The sequence below is a fragment of the Calonectris borealis genome, chromosome 7 (assembly GCF_964195595.1).
Source record: "Calonectris borealis chromosome 7, bCalBor7.hap1.2, whole genome shotgun sequence".
Taxonomy (NCBI): Eukaryota; Metazoa; Chordata; class Aves; order Procellariiformes; family Procellariidae; genus Calonectris; species Calonectris borealis.
The window spans coordinates 16,049,411-16,064,708 of NC_134318.1; the positions used below are offsets into that span (position 1 = coordinate 16,049,411).

At 44.0% G+C, this 15,298-nt stretch overlaps 1 protein-coding gene across 4 annotated transcripts in view; it reads right to left on the bottom strand.

Moving 5' to 3' along the window:
• The window catches only part of CSGALNACT2 (chondroitin sulfate N-acetylgalactosaminyltransferase 2), a 36,161-nt gene extending 20,878 nt beyond the window's left edge, over positions 1-15,283 (bottom strand). The window contains exons 1-2 of one of the 4 annotated variants that reach the window (XM_075154362.1): positions 15,183-15,243; positions 4,254-4,288 (exon numbers count right to left, since the gene is read on the bottom strand). The gene's annotated coding sequence lies outside the window, so the exon portion shown is untranslated. Of the gene's footprint in view, positions 1-4,253; positions 4,289-10,281; positions 10,631-12,869; positions 14,796-15,182 lie in introns of those variants that run through there. The other 3 variants (XM_075154360.1, XM_075154363.1, XM_075154366.1) reach the window with 3 other exon arrangements.
• Between the last annotated feature and the right edge of the window lie 15 nt (positions 15,284-15,298).

The following is a 15,298-nucleotide window of genomic DNA, read 5'->3' on the forward strand; positions in this document are numbered from 1 at the left end:
GACGAATGCTAGACTGTACTAAAGCCACCCCATGCAGAAGCTGGCACATCTTGTATCAGTCAAGGCATATTGAAAAGTGACCAAACTACCTGACTTGCATAAAATACTCACAAATCCAGTCCCAACTATTTTTCACTGCACAGCCTTATTACTGCTGTCAAGAACAGCAGCATTTTTGCATCGCTGTATACACAGAGCTACTGTACCACTAGAGAAATCAGCTTTTCAAGTTATGAAGAGATGCTTTTGGTACTGGGGACAGGGTAGGAAAGAAGTCTGAGTCTTACAGCTCAGCAGGACACAAAGAAGAGAGCTTTGTGTTTTTACTTTACTTTTCTCCTCACTTTTACAGGATAATTAAAGAAATGAAAGCATGTACCAGAAAGCAGGAGCTAGTATTTCTAGTTAAGACTGTCTTAAGGGATTTGTTTGGGCTACCATGGTCCAGTTTGGTAATGGGCAAACCACAGCCAGATCCGGTTCATCACTGAACCTCTAACTTAAAGCCACCTAAGTCTCACAACCTCCTACCACCACGGGCTTTGAACAATCAGTAACTGTTGTTAAGCGATCAATAGACACCCCTGAAGCTGGGACATTAGCCTTTATTCAATTCTTGCGCTACCAGTAAATTGCCCTGTGTTCAACTTTGATGAGTCACTAAGTTTCTTTAGGTCTCATTCATGTCTTAGAAGCAAGCGACAACAGATTTCCTGATGCGGTGTCAAGAGGACACAATGTACCGGGAGATTAAGATTCCCTCAGACAATAGCAGGGGGCAATGAAAGAACAACTCTGTTCTTAATAACTTTCTTAACTGTGGCCAAATGCCCATCATCATGGTAAGCGCGGATTAAGAAAGTCAGCACGCCCCCGCCGGGACCCGCCGCTTGCGCCGCATCGCCCACGCCAGAACGAGGGGTTACGGCAACTGCAGGTTCCTGCGCCTTCCTCCCGGCACTTCCCCTCCCTGCACCGCAGGGCGGTTTGGCGGAGCGCCGCCTTACCGGGCGCTTGGGGAAGAGAAACAGTAGGCCGGTTCTGAAGCAATGGAGGCTACACGTGGAGGGCTGTAGAGGGCTCGCCGGTTCTCTTCCTTCTCGGCTCTAATTATTCCCCCATTAGTTGAAACCCTTTTCTAGTGAGCTAGTGACAATCGTATTAAGACGACAGCCTTTTTGCACAGAGATAGGCCTTGCCTATTTATCTTTGACAGTTTTCACGCGACACGACACCATAAAGAACAGGCATTTTTCCCACTACAGCTTCCCTGTGGCCTTTAAAGGCACGGAATGTTTGTGCAACCAGTTATGTTAAACATTAAAATTTTAAATTGCACACGGAGAGCTGACGGGTAAGTTAGTTTGCTAAAGCAGTGGGGACTGAGCCAGTTTGGACACCTCTTTTTCCCCCCCCCCAGTATTACTTCTGCTGAGAAGAGTCATCATAAAGGAGTCAGACACAGATTTCATCCTGCATCCTTCAAGGAGTGAGTGAAGCCAGGAAGAACCTTAATTCTCATGACATCAGAAAAGGAGGGTTTACAAGCCCTCTATTTCACTATCCTCTCTTTTCAGAAAAGTACTAGTTTTGCATACATACAGCCCAAATTTGATATGAATTAGGTCTGGCACAGCACTATTTTAGGAATTCTAGTAACTACTCCCAGGCTGTAGAAGATGATTACAAGAGAAAGCAGGCTGTGAAGCCCCAGAATTAGCAAAAGCACACAGGATCCCAAGAATCACAACAGGAAAATTGATTCAGTATCACATGTTACATTCTGAAGTTTATAAAAAAGAACAATAAGATTACCTGGAAATAAGTAATCACGCAGAAGTCCCTGGGATCAACATTTCAGTGTTTAAAGATTAAGTTCCAAACCTTTAAATTGCACATGCTGGTATTTCACTATTTCAACTCTTTGAAACAAGTCTATTTGCAATACTCCTCGTGATCTCCAAAGAACGAGACATCTGAGGCTTATACAATGCTTATAAAGATTTGCAAGTTTTCCAGAAGCAACTGGTTGTTATTCTTTCTGCATTTCCAGGGCCTTATGTATATTCAACTATGGAAATGTTTGTTCCTTACAAAAGAGCTCATTGATTCTCTAAGCACAAGGGAATAGACCAGCATGCTAATTGAAAATGCTTTTAAATTTGTTTTTATTATATTAGCATTCTGTTTTGGTTCCTTGTTGCAAAGGATGAGTACGTCTTTCTAAAGAGGGGAAACATTCACACTTACAGCAGTGACCTAATTCAGTATGCACTTACTTCATGCCAGACTGTACGGACATTCCTCATTTTAGCATGTTCTACTTTAGACATGTCCTTTTTGTTCAGCATGCCCTAGATGGTCATAGTTTAGCTGCTTATGAAATTCCAGCTGATTTTCATAGTTATTTTATTGTTCCTAATTTCACCCAGATGCCACAGATATTCACTGTCTTAAACCCCCCCTCCCCCCACATACTTGTCTCCTTGGCAAGTTATACAATGAAAACATATTCATCGCTTGAATATTCCTTCTTATTCTGAAGAAGAGTGTCACTGAAAACAGAATTGCTTGCGAACGTCAGAGAAACACTGCGCGCACAGCTATTTTCTCACTTGCTGAAACCAACACAAAGCAAGTTGGCCGTCTTTGCTGTTGCGGACGATCTTTGCATAAACCCTAGAGTGAGAAACCTCAAGCCATACCTTAAGAATGCAGAAACGCATCATCTCTGCTTAGACAGTCTGCTGAGGTATAACCTCCGAAAAGACACAAAGAAACTTGTTCAGGGCTTTATTATACAGTTCTAGTCAAATGAGTACCAAAATCAGATTTTTCAGCTGTTGGGAAGGTTAATGCAAAGGGAAAAGCAAAGAAGAGAAAAATTATCCAAGAGAAGAGTTAGGGGCTGTAGTTCTCACTTTCCACAGAAAACTGATCTTTAGTCTAGTACCTCACCCTCACTGGGCTGACTGTAAATAACATGTCTTTATCGCAATTCCACCATCTGATTTGCTTTCAGCTACAGCTCTGCCTCCCAAGTACACATGCACACGCACGCACTGCTGGACGGGAGAGAAGCTGAAAGCCACCATCAATTTATGGAAAGATCTGCATTCAAGAAAGCCAGCAGGAAAGTGAAAATAATCACAAAATATTTTAAACCTTACCAGTTTAATAATAAATCCTGAAGAATTTGAAAGTTGTGCTTATACACATCGCAACCGCTGCCCACGGTAAATTAATCACATCAGGCACAAGCAGCAGCTTATTTTCAACTTTTTTAAAGTTTAGAGCATAATACACTGTTCCAATTCATCACAATACGCAAGTTTAGTTTGTAAGCACAGAACTTCAGCTTTGCTACTCATATTATCTGACTGACACTAAAGTGAATTTTCTTTCCAGCTACCTTTTATGATTTTCATCAAAATTGCCTCATGTCCTCCTCTATACCTTCTCAGCATTCCCATCATATGGCATACTACCTTGGCATGCTCACGTGGACAATACTATATAGGACCAAACCTGTAGGAGCACTCCTCCAGGACAGAGAGGTTTCTGCAGAAAGTTATTTTTCCAGACATTGCAGATCTAAACCAGAAGTCCAAGAGTTAAAAAACCCCCAAAGAGCGAGACATCTGCCTTGGGAGACTAGGTGACAGAATCACCTCTCCATCAGATCTAACTCAAGGCCAAAATCTGTGATTCTTAACTCTTATAAGCTTTATCAGCTCCACTTGGTTGATAAATTTGAAAAATGGTTGCATTCCGCTCGTGCCCATCAGTCACGCGGCAGACTCCAAGCAGTACCAGATATGCAGTCGCCTACGTTACTGCAGCCGGCCTCTCCTGGCTGCTCACACTAACCACCCAGGAAAACGCGGGGCTACCGATTCAGCACTGCTCCTATTCGCTCACGGGCTCGGGGTTTTTTGTCTCCCTCTGCTCTTCTTGTTATGAACTCCCACTGGTAAACACTGCCAAAGCCAGAGTCCCACGGGGGGACAAGGGGACGACGATGACTGCACACTGACCACTGAGCATCTGACTTCATTTTTAATTAAGGACACGGAAAAAAAAACCCACCACACAGTCAGCAGAAGAACTACTGTATACATTATGAATAGCCTGTGATGAATTATAAAGTGCTTGAGCGCATCTGCAATAGGTAACTTCAGACATTTGTTTAGTTCCTAAATGGGAAGGAAAAAAATTCATGCCTTTGGCACAAGGACCATAGTAGTACTCACAGTACACCAGGAACAAGTAGTTCAGGCATGGGAACCTGTAGGAAAAAGTTACTTCAGTGATGGGTGATAACAATCACAGGATTTATTACTCAAAAAATAATATTCCCTATGCAAATTGTTTATTTTACAAAAGCAACATCGTGTTTTTATCAGCAGAAATGTGTGCTCCAAAATAAAATTAAGACTAACCCTCCACAAGGTTCCACTGTCACATTAGAGACTCCAGTACATGGGCAAGATATATGGGGTTTCTTATCTCCCTCGTTTCATGCAATAGATCAACTCACTCTCAACACTAGAGAGAGACTTCATCAATAAGAAATTCTGCCTTTTTCCAGGATCTGATCCTGTTTATTAATTGCATCTTTTCAGGAGATGCAACTGAAGCAGCACACTTTATACTAACCTTCTTTAAGAAGAAAACATAGAAAAGAGTAGGGTTTCCTTTTAACGGTGGAGTTCAATCATCGTAAGATCGAGCCTACCTAGGCTTAGCCTATGAAGAACAATCAAGCAGGTCTTGCTCTTTACAGCCTTCCCAAACCCTCTCTTGCAATTCCTGCCTCAGTTTCAAGTTCACTGGCATGTGTTTTTACAATAGCAACACAGACCATCAGGGCAGTGCGAAGGACCCATCCTGCCCCTGCACCACATACCCCTTCCTCACCCCGCGTACACGACCAGAAGATAAACCAGCGTGCCAAGGCAACAGAACAGGAAATAATATGGGGTTTGTTGTCTCCGTTCTCAGGAAAAGCAAGCAGAAGGTGATATCCAACAACCTAGGAATGGTGATATTTTTGCCACAACAGTCCCCGGAAAAAGCAGTCATGCTGTCATCCTCAGATGAAGGAAACACTAACTGTACTGGAATGGTTTAAATGCAATGCTTACGTAATCTACTGTGAAATAACAGGGAAAAAAAAATGGCCTTTTGCTGAAGCAGTTTTATCTCCCATAAGCTGAGAAACAAACAGGTTATCACATGCCCTGACATTTGTTGTTCCTACACAAAACCAAATCCATTACTAGTTAAGTGGACAAATGAAAGAACAATGTTATTCACATTATTTATTTTATACCTAATCCAAAGTAAGCAATGAGCTTATGAATAGGAGCCCTGCTTCGGCTTCAGTGAAGCCAGAGCAAGCCCATTTGTCTGAAACTGCTGAATTGAAATTGGAACTTGAAACCCAACCAGCTACGCCTTAACCTCGCTGGTCGGTATTATCCTATTTCAGATAAGGCCAGGAAGTAAAAGTCAACTCACGGTCTTTTTTTTATGAAGAGAGACATCTGCTTGGCAAGAAAGAAGCTAGGTAAAATGTCCTAGGTAAGACTAGCTGAAGGAGTTTTGTTTGTTTGCTTGCTTGTTTTAAAATTATTATTGAATAGCTATCCTGAAAGACTCGCTACCTTCAGCTTCCATAAGATAAATAACTTTTCTATTTTACACACCTTTTTCTATAGTTTATACTGTTTAGCTTGCGAGTTTTTACATTGCTGTAGGCACTATTCCTCTTCTTAAATTTGGCAAAAAACCCACACACTCCAAACTTAGAGAAGCAAGTCTTCTTCCCCTTATTGTATGGGAATTAAAGGAACAGCAGTATTATACGACTACACTTATTTTGCCTACCCTGCTGGTTGCTGAAGTTCAACCTAGAAACGGGAACAAAAGTACAAGTAGCTACCTGAATACAGGTATCAGGGAAGCACTTTCTCCTGGTACTCCTAACATCTCATAAGCAGTGTCATTTTTTACATGAGCATTAGGCAAGAATCTGAGCTCCTTTTACCACATGCTTTGCAATACCCTTATTAACCACATGCTCTGTGAGGGACTGCATAAATTATACGGGCAACTGCCACATGGCAGCGAGGCGGGTTCCCAGGCCAGGGCACAGCACCCGAGCAACCTCACCCGACTGATGGCAGCGCTCAGGTCTGTTCACTGAAGGCTGGCAGAACCTCGAAACAGCGTGTGTAACACTGCGCGCTCAATCAAGGGCAAAAGGACAGCTGCATTAGTGTGGAGGATAGCTTAAGCTAAACTACATCACAGTTCTTAGAGCAACTTTAGCGCAGTTGCACTGCAACTTCAAGGATGCAGCGCAATCTTTATACTCCTTTCAGTATGATAGAGCAACAGCTGCAGCAAGAAGCAGAAATAAAACTTATGATGCCCAATAGTCTTCAAATAGGTAATGTTGTAGGAGGGTTTTTTTGCACAGGAAAACAGTCTGTTTTAGAAGGACAGAAAAAGCAGTTACACTTAAAGTGCATCACCTTACAGTGACTGAGGAAAGGTAAAACACTCTTTGGATACCCAAAGTGTCCAAACATCTTAAAAGGCCCCAGCTAAACATTTCCCCCATACAAGACGAACGTGCTCCAGCAAACGCAACAGAACAGTAAAAGCTAGAGATCCTAGCTCGGGTGCGTAGCGTTTGCACAGCATACCTACATTTTCACTGATGCCATTTTCTATTCATTAAAAAACCAAACACTGAGAATGACTGAAATTGTCCATTGTGGGAATGGTAGCAGGCAAAAACCAAAGAGCTGAAAATGATGTGGTTTTTCTTGGAATTGCTCCACCTAAGTACCACATCTAACTACGTTCTCAGAATCAAGTCTCCTTCAGTTTTTTTCACATCTCTCTTTAATTATCATCTAATTCTCTATGTACGGAGATCAAGACAACATAGTTACCGTACCCTGAGCATAGTGAAAATATATATTCCAATATATGTAAACTCTTGTGCTATTTTTAAAGAATAGTTGTCATCCAAGTTCATACACAGAGCCAGTGGAAGGCTTCCCACTGTGGGAGGTAAGGAGAGGTCATGATCCAGTTCCCTTACACTTGTAAAGCAAATCTGAAAATGCTGTAGAGCAAACCAGATTCCCTTTGAAGCTCTCAAAGGTACCTAACGGGTGGTTATCCTATACGGATTTCTTTTTTTACCCTATGAAAAGAAGAGATGGAGAAGGACAGTCCTTAGCCAGGGTGTTCTTTCTAACAGCTGCCCAGCTAATCAGCCAGCACTTTAAAAAACAGAGACTTAATCCTGTGGAGGAGTTAGGTTTTTTTCATTTTCTGTAATTTTTCTAAGGCAAGAGCTATACTGTTTTCAAGGAGGTACAAATTCAGCAGCTGAAGTGAAAATAGTGAGAAGTTAAATTCTCAAGTGCACCTGAATCTTTCTTAAAAAGACTTTCAGACTCCTATTAATATCAGCCTTAAAAGCAGAAACCTATAAAGGCAATTGATTCAAATTTCATAAAAAGTTTCATTGGACAACTATACACCAATTAGTACCACAGCAACATTCCCACTGAAGTTATGATTTATTGCCAAATTTTGTGGGGGGTACCCTGAACAAAGTAATATTTGCATAGAAATCTCTTCATTGCAAGTTTGAAGAGCAATAAAACTCCTGAAGCGACCACTGGAAGACATTTCTGTGCATTTTGTCCAACCGGTAGTTTGGCTTGAGAGCTCTAAAATACCTAAAACCAGTTTAAAATACAATTTGATACAGAAACTCTGAAAACAATGCTGCCTTGAAAATCAATCACCCTAAAGTTTTTCTTAAATAAATTGAATCAGCTAGCTTAAGTTCACATGTGGTATTCAAAACTGGGCTCACTTTGCTATTCCTCAGTCCATGAATCTAGATGGCAGGAGGAACACAACCTACAAATATTTTTAGAATGGCTAAAAATCAGCGTAGTAGTTTAGGTTCTGCTTTCAGCACAACAGATCAGCCATGAATATGTCACCAGAAATGAAAGCTGGATGCCAAACAATTGAGAAACATCTGGTGCGTTCTAGAACCACAGCTAGATGCACTTATGTCATCTGTAATTTTTCAATTTGACAATATAACTAAGTATTAACTTACTCTTAAAGGACTAGCAATACCAGGCTTCATTGGAAGCCGAGATGCTAGCAGCTTGTCAGAACTATCTGTCTTGATATTTGGGTTTTTTTAAAGTTGCCTTGCATTGAGAAAGACATGACTGTGAAAAATAGAAACACCAAGCACTCAACACTTCACATTTCCCTGCTCCATCTCTCTTTGTTTTGTTTTTCAAGTCCCTGAAGTCAGCCTTTGAACGACTGGGACCATCCTTCCTCCTCTTCTCTTCGGGAAGAGATGATCATGATTTGGAGGGGAGAGAAGCCAGCAGTTTCTGTACACCTCTGCTGAGTTTTTGCAGGTTCCTTGTGCCATTCTGCCGTTGTGCTCATATTTGACAACTTGTTTTGCTTCACAGCAGGGAAATATAGGTTGTTACCACAGACACTTGTTGCAAACTATTTATTCGAGCTGCCACATTTGACACATGATCCTACTGGCAGCAGCTTCTGCTATGCTATTTTAACACCGGTTTAAGATTTGGGTACTTTCTCCTCTTGCCCCTCCAGCCAGTCGACTTAAATCCCTACCACACTTCCACCTCCCCCCCTAGCTAGGTAAAACACTAATAGGAGCTCAGGACCTGACACAACTAAGGAGCAACTCTGAAGGGTTAAATGCAAAAAATTCAAACTCACTGGATTACGTCTGAAATCTGAAAAAAACCCAAGGTAAAGAAAGAGGGCTTAGTAGCACTTAATAGCAGATTCTAATCATTTTGGATGTTAAAACTCAGTCCTGTTCCAAACACTAGGAGCGGTGGGGCAGAGTTTGCCCTGTACAGACATCTTACTGGAGCCCTGCTGCCAGACCGTGCTGGGAAGAGGCAGGCACACCAGTCACGCCAGCCTCTGTCCAGCCGGCACCAACCGCAACGGATGCTCATCTACTTTGCAAATTGTACGCCTCTTCTTCAAAAGACTTCTATCCGTGTCAGAAGCTCCCAGATCACACGAAAGATGGACTGAACTACTATCACTCAGCAGCCTTAATTTCCACTCTACTAGAGTGCTATGAAGACATGCAAGCCATCTGCTGCCCTCGGGGCTGTGAGCCGCATCAACAGTGCTGACGGGTGTCTTCCCAATTTTGATACCACGGCTTGGGGAAACCTTTAGAAGACAGCAGAAGCGCTACCACAAGTCATCTGAAAGCTATCACGCAACACGCTCTTCCAGGACAGATTTTATTTCGTAGAAACTAATGACTTAGCCCTTCATATATTTCCAGAGACTTTAAACTGTGTACAAGACTAGCATTTTGTATTTTCAGAGTGTGCTTCAAAACACAACTCGTTTACCTCACTTCCTCTGCTTTAATGCATTTCCACTGCTTTAACGCGGCAGTGTTCCCAACGAGCTCCAGTCGCTTGCTGTGCATTGCTGCTCCACACCTCTCCTTGCAACAGCAAGAATAACTCAACCCAGAAGAATTGTTTAAGTATTATTTCTACTGTTTCTGCAGAGAAGATACACATACGCAAACACCAGACGCACACTGGAGTAGCAGAAAATCTGCCTGGTTAGCTACCTTGCTACAATTAACTATCACATGTTAAACGTCATAGAATATACCCACAAATCAAGCTTCCAACATGCACAAACAGAATTATTTGCAGCACCTCTGTACAATAGCAGCTCAGCCATCAGCTTTAAACTCGCACAGCTTCCTGCAACTAGACACACGTAAGGCTTCCATGTCTTTTTCTTGCAACCAGCATCTGAAAAATTATTGGGGCCCTTTTCCTTACAAGATTATCTGGGACTAGTCACCTTGATTTCCAAATCCTAATATGTTAATACAAAACTAGCCTAGCTTCGTACACAACTTTTTGGAGAACTCAGGTGTCCTACAATTTTGGTCTTCTATGAAAGCGCTGATCTACTGTCTTGACAAAAAGCACGATGAACAGTGCAGACATATTAACCTCCTTCTGTGGTTGATGTTCATTTGTCAAAGTTAAATATGATAAGCAGATATCTATATAGGGATAAAAAAACCTAAGCTGTTTAGCCATTTTACTTGCAAATATTTAATACATGCCAGTATTGTATTTCTAAGTCTTTAACTCCTAGCTGTTCTGCATTGTGTTACTTTACCTTTGAACACGTAAGAATCTTGAGTTACGTTCAGCTCAGTGAAAGGACTCTGTTGCCTGTGACAGCCACTGAATATGTGGCAGGACCCATCTCCAGAGGATTCATGAGCCGTGAAAGAATTTTACTTCCATTTTACAACTGGAATCAGTTTCCTTCAACAGAAGTTCCCTGCAGTATGCCAGAGAAGAGTAAAATTGGCTCCCTTAGTTTTTGGGACAACACGTGCCAAACGTGTCTGCCTGCCCAAGCCTCTCCCAGCGTCAGCCCAGCCACCCCTACGCTGCCGAGAGGACGGCGCTACTTAGTTCTGCACTCGTCTTTAATCACTTGCACTCAATCTCCCACGGGTAAACGTTCTTACCCTCCACCTATTGAAGTGATGAATTAATTGAGAAGAGAGAAGCTGATGGGAAGACTCACTTTCAACACCAGGACAAGTACGCTGCCCGTCAGGCGCTGATCCCGGCTCACCAGCCAGCTGCCCGCAGCGACGTCCCTACCAGAAAGCCCAGTACCATAAGGGAGGTGGATCCTCTTCCAGAGGCTGCTTCACCAGTGAAACAGCACCGTTTAGTACAGGGGAGGAAGAAAGGGCAAGAAAAACAGCAAGACAGACCTGCCCTTTATCACCCACCCACTCCACTAGTGAAAGGTTTGTTTAATAAGGAGGAGGAAGAAGGTGAAAGAAAAACACATGCAGACCTGCCCTTTCTGTCACCCACCGACAGCTGCCAACACCGCGTATTGAGGAGACGTGCCCATCCGCCACCGCGGGCCGGGGAGGCAGATGGGGTCCAGACCGAGAGCTCCCCAGGACCACGGTGGGGGCTAAAGGAAGCAATGAGACCCCAGAGGAGCATGGTGCTGGAAGGCACATGTACTGCAGGCAGACGCTAATGAGTCAACAGGCCAATCACTATAGGTATTTTTTATTACAGTTCGAGATGATTAAGAACAGCAGGAAATGGTTAGATTAAAAAGAAGTACGTGCAAGATTTCCTCACGCAATAGCTCCCTCGCCTCAAGTCATATCTGGATGCCCTGAACTTCGCTTTGAAACACTGACGCTCCGTTGATGCTCCTTCCAACGCTCACATTTGCACTCACAGCACCGGCAACAGCTTGCCAGCTTTATCAACTTGCTAATAAGAGTTCTAGAGCATTTGGTTTGTGAATGGGAAAAGCATTTAAAAACAGGTAAGGTAAAACAGAGATCATTCCAAGATACTCCTCCCACCATACTCCACCCTGAAATAATTGTGGAGCAAGTGTCTCCTGCCAGCCTTACCATACAGAAAAGAGAAGCAGTATGGACAGGCAGCATAAAAAAAAGAGTACAAGCTTCTCACACGTATTTTAGTGTGCTGTATTTTCACTTGCAGCAAAATCTTCCAGGATTAGGAAAAAAGTTCATTTTCCTTTCCCCTTGAACCTCTGCTCTTTAGTTACTACATATAGCTTGCAATGATTATCTAGTTACTCTTACTTTTTAAAAAAAAGTTTCTCAGCTAGCAGTGACCATCAGAATCACCAATTTAGATTAGACGCACAACAAGGTATAAGATACCCAAGAACTATTAAGCTGTCTAACCCACTTGTCTACATTTTTAGGTATACACAAGATACCTGCAGCCTTACTATAAAAATTTTTAAACAGGCTTAGATGAAAGCAGCAGCTAAATGCACCTAAAAAGGCCTCAGACAGTATTGTGTGCCACCCCTTTGGCACCAGGAGACACTCACGACAGGGAGGGCTGCAACTTGCAGTACTGTTCCTGCCTCCAGAAATTTTTTTTTTTTCCCAAAAGAGCTTCATTAAAAAAGGAAATTAAGAGTACTAAAGTCATTGACACTTTCAGATTTTTCTAATAAACAATAATACTAATGGATGTGCTGGGCTTTTCTAATCATCATTCAGAATGAAACTGTTCTGGCAGACAGTGAGAAGTGCCCTTCCACAAATTCTTCTTACAAGCTGTGGCTATAACTCAGAAGTAAAACTGTATTTCCATTCCCTTAAAAAAGCATTATATTTCTTTATGAACATCTTGTGAGTTATGATCTCATTTTCCCATTTCCAGCACTAAGCTTGCAAGAACATAATTAGTTGCATAGATAAAGCAGAGAATTTTTTTCGTTTTTACAAAAGCTATTATGCTCCTGAAACGTTTTCTTTCCACTGTGCCCTTTGAGAACTTTTTAAAGACTTTTTTTTTTTTTAAAGAAAGTCTTGTGCTTGAAATCCCTGTCTATTTGCTATTTTGTTTTTCCAGAAGCAAGATTATTATGGTCTCTTCCCATACTTTTATTCTGAAGGGCTCATCCTCTAAGACAGATGAGCTAACTGAAAGCCAAGGGCATTATCTGTCACAGTGCCACCCAAATCCTTATCCAAAGCCTAAGTTTCATCCCACCTCCATGATTCTGCTTCAACATTATTTAAAGAGAAAATACTGCAAGTCATGAAGCTTGCTTCATAATGACACACTGTTTCAGAGTTAAGAAAAATATTGTGCAATTTGTTTTCTGCAATAAAAAAAAATGGCCTCATATTTCTCATACCCTCCCAGTCCCAAGTTTAGTTTTACCTCTTTTGGAAGTTCAGGTCATTCTGGTGATCCTTTTTACAAAGAGGTCCACAGAAAACGTCTGGCAAGCACAAAAGCAGCAGACTGTGGTGCAGAGGTAGAAATTGTTGTGCCAGATATGTGAGTTAGTTTTCTTGGCAACAGACCACAGCTACTTATCATTTAGCTATGCCCTCAGATGATGTTTCTCACTGACTTGGAAAGACACATATCCCAGGGCTGGAACCTAAAACCAAAGAATTTAAATTCAAGAATAACTTGGTGCAACTTCTACCATGATGCAGCAACCTTAATGATAGGTTTAGGGTTTTCTGTTTCTTTTTTTTTTCTTCCCCTTTAAGTCTGAGGAAGACACTGAAACAAAGTCATGGGATCAAGAAGGGAAAGAACTATTCACGATCAACTGATCTTAATCACACTGAAGTTTTCATGGGCTTCCTCCAGGACCAGACTAGCTAAACAATTTCTATTCGTGCTGTACAGTCCTGCACTTCAAAACCATTGTTCTTCCTTCCATTCTCAGCTTACAGATGGTTTAGGACAGTGGTGCTGCAGCAACACTCAGTGTGGGTCTCCTGACACGATAAGGGCTTACTGGCAAGAGTCTCCCATAAAAGCCTCAGGGTATAACCGAGGCCCACAGCTAACACCCCGTCTGCAAAACACATCTGCCTCCACTGACAGCTACTGGGAATACTTCCAAGCCGCTGACTTTGACAGTGTGTGGGGACTCACTATCTAGCTAATAAATAAAGGGAAGCCTGAAGTTTCCTTCAAACACAATGAAGCAGGATAGGAACTTTCAGCTAGTGCAAGCTGGAAAAGAAGAAACCATCTTATTCACGGGCCCTGGCACTTACAGTCTCCAAGACAAAAAAAAAACAAAACCCACACCACGAAAAAAGGAATTTTTACTATATGACCTTAGCTTGAGGGATAGTGACTCTGTGTTAAGACAACCTCACTCTTTTTTTGCAGCTCTTCCGAATTACCCATCAGAGCAATAGAATACGCTTAGGCCTTATCCATCATCTACAAACTTAGCAGAAGAGATGTGTGTGTCACATCTCTTGATGAGATGAGAGATTGAGTGTCTCAATTTCCACCTGATAGAGGGACTTGAAGAGGAAAAAGCCACAAACACCAAACTACAAAACCACAGAATAAAGTAAATGTTAATTAAGCAGATCTGGATTATACTTCACTGAAAACATATAGTATCATTTGTATTCAGCTTTAAAAACAGTCTGGCAAATTGCAATCCCCGTTTCCGCTTTAGTATCCCTCCTATAAATGAGTGAGTTAGATTAACCGACTGATAACAACGATACAATTTTATTTTTGATGTTCAATATCAAAACGTTCCAACTTTCAGAGTTTACAAGAGCACAGAATTTACTGAGCGAGAACCTGGCTGACAAAAAGCAGACGTAAACCATAGTTAAACGTTTGAGCCTAATTATCCCACTGAAAATAATTAGGTGCCTTCTTACCATCATTTCCTCTATTTTGGGGGGGCGTTGGCGGAAGGCATGGGGGTTTCTAGCGGTCTGAGCAAGGTAAAACGCGATCCCAACCAGCCCGTGCCCTGAGGCAGGGCGATGACATTCTGACCGCCCGGCTCTGCGCCGCCACCAGGGCCGCCCGGCCGCCACGGGACGGGGCGATCAGCAACGCTGGCTCCTCCGGAGGCGTCAGACCTGGCTGCCTTGCCAAGGCTCTCTCCGGGTACCCGCACCTCCAAGCACGCGCTCTCAGCACAGGTACGGCTGGTTAATACAATGGAAACGCAACCGTGGGGAGGGAGGGAGATGCGTTTTATTGTTGAGGTAGCGCCAAGATAAACACCGGATTCGGTGGGCAAGGCCCCCGCCAGGAGGGCGACCGGGCGCAGCCCAGAGGAGCGATCCCGTCTGCTCGTCCCCAGGCACCGCTGCCGCCCGCGGAGCGGACACGGGCCGGCGGCCCGCGGGCGCACCCCGCTCCCCTCCGCCCGGCTGCGGCCGGTTCGCCCGGGCTGGCCTCAGCCCCGCCACAGGCTCCGCGCCGCCCAGCGCAGCGCGGCCCGCCCCCGGCCAGGAGACGGGGACGCACCCGCCGCGGTGCCGCTACCCGCCGGGCGGGCGGGCGGCTCCCGGGGCGCCGCTCGGCACCTTTCCCCGGCGGCAGGGAGGCGGCCGCGGGCCAGCCCCCTCGGCGGGCCGGTGAGGGAACGAGGAGCCGGGTGAGGCGCGCAGCGAGCCGGGGCGGGGGCGGGAGGTGCCGCGCGGGGGGAGCGCGAGGGCCGGAGGGGCGCGGGGCGGCCGTACTCACCGCGCGGGCCGAGCCGCAGCCCCACTTCCTGCGCGCTAGGAAATGAGCGGGCGGGGCGGCGCCGCCGCGGCCCTTAAAGGGGACGGCATCGGCCGCCCCCGACCGCCTCCGGGGCG